The sequence below is a fragment of the Trichosurus vulpecula genome, chromosome 3, assembly GCF_011100635.1.
Source record: "Trichosurus vulpecula isolate mTriVul1 chromosome 3, mTriVul1.pri, whole genome shotgun sequence".
Classification (NCBI taxonomy): domain Eukaryota; kingdom Metazoa; phylum Chordata; class Mammalia; order Diprotodontia; family Phalangeridae; genus Trichosurus; species Trichosurus vulpecula.
The window spans coordinates 24371081-24382202 of NC_050575.1; positions in this window are offsets into that span (position 1 = coordinate 24371081).

Consider the following 11122-nt stretch of genomic DNA (forward strand, 5'->3'; position numbering starts at 1 on the left):
TGAAAACAGGCTGCAGACAGATCACCCTTCTCCCACTGGTGAGGACAGCCTTCTCCAGACTTTGGAGTGTTTGCCTTCATCTCAAAGACCACAAAAGCGGAACATGGAAATGACATGTGAAAATATGAACTTTTCATCAGTATGTGAAGAAATGATTTTTTTATCATATTTGATACCAGATGTATCAATATTACTTGTATTAATGACATGTCTGGCTTGAATTTGGTATTAGCTAATTTATTGCAGTATATTTATTATATTTATATTGTCTTAGAAAGCTCTAAATGTTCTCTAAACATGACTTATTTCCATTATTATTATTATTATCCTATTTATGATGTTCTCTGTAAACAAAAAAAAGATTCTATATGTGTTATAAATTATCTGTGAAGATCAATTTTAATGAATAGATGGAATTTCAGGGCACTTTGACAAGTAATGACTAGAAAAATTTGTTGTTCTCTGGCTCATTTGTATTTTAAAATAAATAACATTGAAAAACACATGCTTAATTTTTCAATGGAACAATTTTTACATAATAGAAAATAATTAATCTATTTTCATTTTAATTTTTATTGATGGCTTTTCTTGTCAAAACATGTCCATTTTGGAGAATATTCCTCCTCCCTTCCCAATACTTTGAACCTTCTTTTGTAACAAATATTAAGAGAGAGAAATTTCAAAAAAACCCCAGCGAAACAAGCCAACTCATCAACACACCAATCTTTTCCTTCATTAGAAATATTCATGATATAATACTTGCTCATGGGGTTTTGGACTCTTGAACACTTGTCTTTTTGCTTTTCTTTTGTATTAAAAGTCATTTGCTTTGGTTTTTCCTCCTTAATCTTTGGATGCTACTTCTTTCCTGCCCTGGTGTCCATAGCCTTCTCTCCTTCCCACTTTCCTCCTCCCATCTCCCAAAGCAAGCCCCAATTCCTTGCTCTATGCAACCCCCAGAGTCTCTTTTCCCTTGGTTGTGGACTTCTTTTTCCTTTTAGTTTGTTCTGCCTTTTGCTCTTTAGCTACTCTCCTTTTCCCCAGGTGTTCTCCTCTTCCTTTGCAAAACTTGACAGAATCAATGTCTGTCATCTTTATGGGTTGATGGGGCCATGGGGGAGTGGACACAAAGCTGCACAGCCAGGACCCAAACCACCAATCTGAGAACCTGCTTACACTCATTGCACCTAGTGTGTGGAGTGCTTTAGAGGTGGGAATACTGAGTGATAATTCTAAGAATCGAAGTTTTCTGACATCATCAAATGAAGTTTTTACTGTTCTGTGACATATCTTTTCTTTTATCCTTTATCACCTTTAGTTGATGTGCGATATGTAATACTCTGTATTTGAAGTATGATAGTTTTTTCTGATATTTTTGGATTTTTCAGGGAAGCTGAAAGCAATGATTCCACCAGCTTTCCAGTCTCTGGATCTTCTCTGATTTAAAATTGAAACTCTCCTTCCATTTGAAAGGAATGTTTAGGAAGGAAGGAAGAAAGAAAGAAAGAAAGGAAGGAAGGAAAGAAGAAAGGAAGGAAAGAAGGAAGGAAAGAACTACTACACATAATTCTCCCCAGAACTAGAATGATGAATGAGCAATGAAGACTAAGAAGGAATGTTCATTAAGAGGAGGAGAGTCAGGAGAGAGCAATGTCAGGAAAGGGGCAGCTAGGTGGCATAGTGCATAGAGTGCCAGGCCTGGAGTCAGGAAAACACATCTTTCTGAGTTCAAGTCTAATTTCAGACTTTTACTCGCTGTGGGAATGTCACTTAACCTTGTTTTACTCGGTTTCCTCATCAGTAAAATGGGTTAGAGAAGAATCTGCCTATCAGGACAAACAGGAATCACAAGAATACAACTGCAAAACACTCTTTACAAAAATAAAGACAAGCCTAAATAATTGGAGAAATCACTATTGCTCATGCTTTGGCTATGCAAATATAATAATAATTTCATATTATATATGAATATGTATATTGTATTCATATGCATTATGTGATATTATGTGTATATATGTATTCATACTATATATGAATGTGAATAAAAATAAGTAATTTACTTATTCAGTTCCATAACCACCAAACTACCAAAAAATTGTTTTATTAGACTAGAAGATAAAATTTATCTGAAGGAAAAAATTGTTCAGGAATCTCTAGATAAATAATGGGAAAAATGGAACATGGGCAGCCTACAGAACCAGATCTCTGACTCTACTATAATTCCATAGTCATTGAAACTATTTTAATTTAAACCTAGTAGTGGAAATTTAAAATTAGTTGTAGTAATTTAAAAATAGAAATGTTGATTAATGGAATCATTTAGGTATACAGGATACAGAAGCAAATGAACACAGCAGTATTTTTTTGATAAATCTGAAGAATCAACTGCTATATTAAGGCCTCACTATTGGGAAAAAACTGCTGGGAAAATGGGATAGTAGTTTGACAGAAATCGATTAAGAATAACAGCTCCCATTAGACATCAAAATAAAAATGAAATTTATATGTGATCTGAATCATAATCCAAACTAATACATGATCTAGATTATAAAATGAAAGGAACAGCGAAGGAGATACCTTTCACAAATATGGATAGAGAAATACATCTTTTTGAGAGTGAAAATTACAGAAGATAAATTGGACTTGAGTCCAGAACAACTTAGAAGGTCAGCAGGAAAGATCTGTCCCCCTAGGAGGAGAGTGTAGCACAGTCCAATTCAGGCTGCCCCTCAGCAGACCATGGCCTAGGAAACCAGGAGCAGCTCTTGGAAATGACTGAATCAGGAGCAGCCGAGGCTGCTTCTGGCCCTCCCAGTCTACAGACAGTAAGGGATAGGACAACTGATCAGATTACAGGGATCCTTTTGCTGGCACGGGGCAGTACACTGAGGCTTTTCCCATACTCAGATATGGGTCACAGTCTTGGATGGCAGTCCCAGGGCAAGAAGGAGCACCAACACACCAGAGTTTGTAGCCAAAGTGGAGCAGGGACCTTCATCAGAGTTACAGGGCAGAGAAGAGTACTTGTGGTCACTCACAGAAGAAAGCACAGGCCAGGAAAATAGTAAACACACCTCTCCTTAGATCATATCACCCTGGAAGAATTGAAAACTTACAGAAGTTTCTAGAAGTATCTCTGAAAACAGCTGCACAAAACCCCTGAAATTTGGGACAGTGTGCCCTCCACCCTGGAAGCAGAGCCCCACTTTAGCAAAGAGTTAAGAGTTAAGGAAAAAGGTTAAAAAAATGAGCAAACAACAGAAAAAAATTCTGGCTATAGAAAGTTACTATGGTAACAAGGAATATCGAAACACACACAGAAGACAACAAAGTAGAAGTTCATACATCCAACAACTCAAAGTAAAATATAAATTGGTCTTGGGCCATGGAAGAGCTCAGAAAGGATTTTGAAAATCAAGTGAGAGAGATACAGTAAAGATTGGGAAGAGAAATGAGAGTGATACAAGAAAATCATGAAAAAGAGTCAACAGCTTGATAAAGGAGACACGAAAATAGAAAGAAATGACTCCTTAAAAAAACAGAACACAGTGGGTGGAGCCAAGATGGTGGCTGAAAAGCATGGCCTAATGTGAGCTCCCCACCGAGTCCCTCCAAAAACCTATAAAAAATGGCTCTGAACCAATTCTAGAACTGCAGAACCCACAAAAGAGCAGAGGGAAGCAGGGCTCCAGCCCAGGACAGCCTGGATGGTCTCTGGGTGAGGTCTATCCCACACGGGAGCGGAGCAGAGTGGAGCAGAGCAGAGCCCTGCGTGGGCGGTGCTGACCAACCAGACCAGGAGCCGGGTGGAGCGTGCCCTATCACCCCGAATCAGTGAGCTGCAGCAGTTACCACACCTCTCAACCCAAAAACACCAAAGACAACAGATAAGGTTAGTGGGAAAAGCTGTGGGAGTGGAAGGAGTTCACAGTTCGGCTACCACTCTGGGGGCAGCGGAGGTGGGGCAGCTACAGAACTAAAACTGCAGTTGCTTCCAGCCCCAGGCCCACCTGGTGGGAGGAATTAAGTGGCGGATCAGAGCAGGAATGCACAGCCTGCTGAAGATTTATGCCCAGTCTGGGTTGGGGGTTCTTGGGGAAGGAGCAGTGCTGGTGTGGCAGCGCATCCGCCCAAGCTTGGAACATAGAACTCTTTAGTCTACAAGCAGTCATACCCCGCTGAAAAACTCAAGGGTCAAGTTAGTTGGTTGGGAATATGGCCAGGCAGCGAAAGCACACCCAGATTCAGTCTCAGACTTCGGAATTTTACTTTGGTGACAAAGAAGACCAAAACATATGGCCTAAAGAAGTCAACAAAGTCATAGAGCCTACAACAAAAGCCTCCAAGAAAAACATGAACTGGTCTCAGGCCATGGAAGAGTTCAAAAAGGATTTGGAAAAGCAAGTTAGAGAAGTAGAGGAAAAATTGGGAAGAGAAATGAGAAGGATGTGAGAAAACGATGAAAAACAAGTCAATGACTTGCTAAAGGAGACCCAAAAAAATACTGAAAAATACACTGAAGAAAACAACACCTTAAAAAATAGATTAACTCAAATGGCAGAAGAGCTCCAAAAAGCCAATGAGGAGAAGAATGCCTTGAAAGGCAGAATTAGCCAAATGGAAGAGGAGGTCCAAAAGACCACTGAAGAAAATACTACCTTACGAATTAGATTGGAGCAAGTGGAAGCTAGTGACTTTATGAGAAATCAAGATATTGTAAAACAGAACCAAAGGAATGAAAAAATGGAAGACAATGTAAAATATCTCCTTGGAAAAACCACTGACCTGGAAAATAGATCCAGGAGAGAGAAATTAAAAATTGTTGGACTACCTGAAAGCCATGATTTAAAAAAGAGCCTAGATGTCATCTTTCAAGAAATTATCAAGAAGAATTGCCCTGATATTCTATAGCCACAGGGCAAAATAGAAATTGAAAGAATCAATCGATCGCCTCCTCAAATAGATCCCAAAAAGAAATCTCCTAGGAATATTGTTGCCAAACTCCAGAGCTCCCAGATCAAGGAGAAAATACTGCAAGCAGCCGGAAAGAAACAATTTGAGTATTGTGGAAACCCAATCAGAATAATCCAAGATCTAGCAGCTTCTACATTAAGAGATCGAAGGGCTTGGAATATGATATTCTGGAGGTCAATGGAGCTAGGATTAAAACCTAGAATCACCTACCCAGCAAAACTGAGTATCATGCTCCAAGGCAAAATATGGATTTTCAATAAAATAGAGGACTTTCAAGCTTTCTCAGTGAAAAGATCAGAGCTGAATAGAAAATCTGACTTTCAAACACAAGAATCAAGAGAAGTCTCAAAAGGTAATCAAGAAAAAGAACAAGAAAAAGAAATCGCAAGGGACTTAGTAAAGTTGAACTGTTTTGTTTACATTCCTACATGGAAAGATGATGTGTATGATTCATGAGACCTCAGTATTAGGGTAGCTGAAGGGAATATTCATATATATATATTTATGTATATATATGTATATGTGAGTGTGTATGTATGCATATATGCATGTGTATATATATATATATATATATATAGAGAGAGAGAGAGAGAGAGAGAGAGAGAGAAAGAGAGAGAGAGAGAGAGAGAGAGAGAGAGAGAGAGAGAGAGAGAGAGGGCACAGGGTGAGTTGAAGATGAAGGGAAGTTATCTAAAAGAAATAAAATAAAATTAAGGGATGAGAGAGGAATATATTGAGAGAGGGAGATAGGAAGAGATAGAATGGGGTAAATTATCTTGCATAAAAGTGGCAAGAAAAGGCAGTTCTGTAGGAAGGGAAGAGAAGTCGGGTGAGGGGAAATGAGTTAATCTTGCTCTCATCAGATTTGACCTGAGGAGAGAATACCATACACACTCAATTGGGTAACTTACCCCACAGGAAAAAAGGAGGAAGAAGAAGATAAAAAAGGGAGGAGATGATAGAAGGGAGGGCAGATGGGGGTGGAGGTAATCAAAAACAAACACTTTCGAAAGAAGACAGAGTCAAAGGAGATAATTCAATAAAGGGGGGTAGGTTAGGAAGGAGCAAAATATAGTGAGTCTTTCACAACATGAATATTGTGGAAGGGTTATACATAATGTTACGCATGTGGCCTATGTTGAATTGCTTGACTTCTTAGGAAGGGTGGGTGGGAAGGGAAGAGGGGAGAGAATTTGGAACCCAAAGTTTTAAAAACAGATGTTCAAAAACAAAATAAAAGTTTTTGTATGCAAGTAAAAAATAAGATACACAGGCAATGGGGTGTAGAAATTTATCTTGCCCTACAAGAAAGGAAAGGAAAAGGGGGTGGGAGGGGAGTGGGGTGACAGAAGGGAGGGCTGAGTGGGGAACAGGGCAACCAGAATGTATGCCATCTTGGAGTGGGAGGGAGGGTAGAAATGGGAAGAAAATTTGTAACTCATACTCTTGTGAAAATCAATGCTGAAAACTAAATATATTAAACAAAATAGATGTGAAAAAAAACAGAATACACCAAATGGTGAAAGAGATACAAACGTCTAATGAGGAGATGAATGCCTTGAAAAGCAGAATTGGACAAATGGAAAAAGATATACAAAAATTCACTGAAAAGAACTCCTTTAAAAGCAGAATGGGCCAAATGGAAAAGGAAGTTCAAAAGCTCACTGAATAAATAATTCCTTAAAAACTAGAATTGGGCAAATGGAAGCTAATGAGACATCAAGAAACAATAAATTAAAACAAAAGAATGAAAAAGTAGAAGAAAATGTGAAATATTTCTTTGGGAAAAACTAACCTGAAAAATAGATGCAGGAGAGATCATTTAAAAATTATTGGACTTTCTGAAAGTCATGATCATAAAAGAGCCTAGACATCATCTTTCAAGAAATTATCAATTAAAATGTCTTGGTATTCTAGAACCAGAGGGTAAAATAGATAATGAAAGAATGAAATTTCCCAGGAATATTATAGCCAAAAACCTCCAGTTCCAAGGTCACAGAGAAAATATTGCAAGTGGCCAAAAAGAAACAATTCAGGTATCATGGAGCCATAGTCAAGATAACGCAAGTTTTAGCAGGGGGCTTGGAATATGATATTCTGGCAGGCAAAGGGGCTAGGATTATAACAATGAATCACATACCCAGAAAAAAATTAGTATAATCCTTCATGGGGGAAAAAAGGATATTCAGTGAAATTAAGGACTTTCAACCACTCCTGATAAAAAGACCAGAATTGAATAGGAAAAAAATGACTTTCAAATAAAGGCACAAGAAATGCATGAAAAGGTAAATAAGAAAGGTAAATTTAAGGGAATTAATAAGGTTAAAACTGTTTACATTGCTCCATGAGAATATGATGCCTATAACTTCTAAGAACTTCCCATTATTAAGGGAGTTAGAAGGAATATACATAGAAAGAAAGCACAGGTGTGAGATGAATGTGATGGGATGATATCTAAAAAAATAAAATTAAGGAGTGAGAAAGTGGAATTCACCAGGAGAAAGGGGAGAAAGGGAGGTAAAATGGGATAAATTATACGTCATAAAAGAGGCACAAAAAAAGCTTTTACAGTGGACGGGGAAGGAGAGGGAGGTGATGGGGAATGTTTGAAACTTACTCTCATCTGAATTGTCTCAAAGAGGGAATAACATATATACTTAATTGGGTACACAGGGTGTTCCTAAAGTCTGACAGACAGGCAAAAATGCATACTTTCAAGAAATGAATGAAATTTTCAACAACATTTTATTTAATTGGAATATTAACAAATAACATCTTCAATATGATTTCCATCATTTGTGAAGCAAAGATTGATGCGCTTTGCAAGATTCACGTGAAATTGATGCAACAACTCCACATTTCCGATGTGTCCAGACTTTAGGAACACCCTGTAGATATATATCTTACCCTACTAGAAAGCAGGAGGGAAAGGGAATAAGAGAAGGGTACTAATAGATAAGAGAAGAATGTACTAATAGAAGGGAAGGCAGATTGGGGGAGGCAGTAGTCAGAAGCAAAACATTTTTGAGGAAAGACAAGGTGAAAGGAGGAAGAAAATGGAATAAACAGGAAGGAAAACCTATTTGCCACTGGAAGGGAGGAAATACTGTTATGTATAATTATGTCAATGGAGGAAAATACAGTTAGCTATCATAATTGTGAAAAAAATTTGAAGCAATTTCTCCGATAAAGATCTCATCTCTCAAATATACAGAGAAATGAAGCAAATTTATGGAAATAATAGCCATTTCCAAATGGATAAATGATCAAAAATGTGAACAGTTTTTAGGTAAACTAATCAAAACTGTCTGTAGCCAAATGAGAAATTACTCTAATTCACTATCGATTAGAGAAATGCAAGTTAAAACAATCTGAGGCACTACCTCACATCTACAAGATTGGCTATTAAGATAGAAGAGGAAAATGGCAAATATTGGAAGGGATGTGACTAATGCATTGTTGGTGGAGTTGTGAACTGATTGAACCATTTTGCAAAACAGTTTCAAACTCTGCCCAAAGGGTATAAAACCATGCATACCGACCTAGCAATACCAATACTTGGTCTGTATCCCAAAAGAGATCAAAAACAAAAAAGGAAAAGAAGCTATGTGTACAAAAAAATATTTATAGAATCTCTTTTATGCTAGCAAAGAATTGGAAATTGAGAGAATGCCCATCAGTTGGGGAGTTGCTGAACAAGCATTATATGATTGTGATGGAACAGTATTGTACTATAAGAAATGATGAGCTGGATGCTCTCAGAAAAACCTGGAAAGACTTACATGATCTTTTACAAAGGGAAAGGAGTAGAACCAGGAGAAAATTGTACACAGTAATGGCAGTGCTGTAAGATGATTAACTGTGAATGGCTTAGCTATTCTCAGTGATATAACGATCCAAAGCAATTCTGAAGGCTTTATGATGAAAAATGATATCCAGAGATGATGCAGTCTAAATATAGACCAAAGCATGTTCTTTTACTTTCTTTATTTTTCTTGTTATTTTTTAATATTGATCTATGATTTTTTTATACAACATGACTAATATGGAAATATGTTGGGCATGACTACATTGCCTTCTCAATGAAGGGAGATGGAAAGAAAGGGAGAAAATTTGGACTTCAATTTTAAAAAGAATGTTTAAAATTGTTTTATATGTAATTGTAGAATATAACACACTGAAGAAAAAGAAAAAATAAGATTGAATGGATTGAAAATTAATTTTTTTTAGTTTAATCAGTTAAAATTAGAAGGGAAAGATTTGACTAAGAAATATTTTGAGCAAGTTTCTCCAATAAAGATCAGATATTCAAAACATATTGTAACTACCTCAAATATAATAATCTTAATGATGATGATAGCTCACATTTTTGCACCATAATGTTTACAAAGCGCTTTACATATAATAACTTATTAGATTCCTTATAACAGTATTATGAAGTAGGTGCTATTATTTTCACTTTGCAGATGAGAAACCTGAGGGTAAGAGGTGTTAAAAGACTTGACTAGATTCATATAACCAGCATGTATATATAAGAACAAAAGCCATTCCCCAATAGCTAAAAGGTTAAAAAAAATTAACCGGCAATTCTCAAAAAAAAAAAAAAGGCAATGGGGCAGTTAGGTGGCACAGTGAGTAGAGCACCTGCCTTGGTGTTAGGAGAACTTGAGTTCAAATCCAGTCTCAGACACTTGACACACTTACTAGCTGAGTGACCTTGGGCAAGTCACTTAACACCAAATGCTCTGCCTACCTCCCTCCAAAAAAAAATAAAAATAAAAGCAAACTTTCAATAGGCATATGAAAAATTGATCCAAATCACGAATAATAAGAAAAATGCAAACTAAAACAACTCCAAGTTTCCACCTCACACCCATCAGATTATCAAAGATAACCAAAGGCCAAGATGGCAGCTGGTAAGCAGGGACTAGAGTGAGCTCCGTACCGAGTCCCTCCAAAAACCTATAAAGAATGGCTCTGAACCAATTCTACAATGGCAGAACCCACAGAACAGCAGAGGGAAGCAAGGCTCCAGCCCAGGACAGCCTGGATGGTCTCTGGGTGAGGTCTATCCCACACGGAGCTGGGAGCTGGGAGCTGGGAGCGGAGTGGAGCAGAGCTCAGCCTGAGCGGCGTGGAACAACCAAACTTGGAGTTGGGCGGATGGGGCCCCTAGCACCCTGAATATGTGTGCTGTGGCAGTTACCGGACCCCCTCAACCCACAAACACCAAAGACTGCGGAGAAGGTTAGTGGGAAAAGCTGCGGGAGTGGAAGGAGTTCGCGGTTCAGCTTCCAGCCCCGGGGGCAGCAGAGGTGGGGCAGCTACAGTTACTGCTGCTTCTGGCCCCAGGCCCACCTGGTGGGAGGAATTAAGTGGCCGATCCGAGCAGGAGTGCACAGCCTGTTGAAGATCTAAGCCCAGCCCGGGCTGGGGGTTCTTGGGGAAGGAGTAGTGCTGGTGTGACAGAGCTGGCACCTCCCCCCCCAAACGTGGAACATAGAACTCTTTAGTCTACAAGCAGTCATACCCCGCTGAAAAACTCAAGGGTCAAGTTAGTTGGTTGGGAATATGGCCAGGCAGCGAAAGCACACCCAGATTCAGTCTCAGACTTTGGATTCTTTCTTTGATGACAAAGAACACCAAAGCATACAGCCTAAAGAAGACAACAAAGTCATAGAGCCTACAACAAAAGCCTCCAAGAAAAACATGAACTGGTCCCAGGCCATGGAAGAGCTCAAAAAGGATTTGGAAAAGCAAGTTAGAGAAGTAGAGGAAAAATTGGGAAGAGAAATGAGAAGGATGAGAGAAAAGCATGAAAAACAAGTCGATGACTTGCTAAAGGAGACCCAAAAAAATACTGAAAAATACACTGAAGAAAACAACACCTTAAAAAATAGATTAACTCAAATGGCAGAAGAGCTCCAAAAAGCCAATGAGGAGAAGAATGCCTTGAAAGGCAGAATTAGCCAAATGGAAAAGGAGGTCCAAAAGACCACTGAAGAAAATACTACCTTACGAATTAGATTGGAGCAAGTGGAAGCTAGTGACTTTATGAGAAATCAGGATATTGTAAAACAGAACCAAAGGAATGAAAAAATGGAAGACAATGTGAAATATCTCCTTGGAAAAACCACTGACCTGGAAA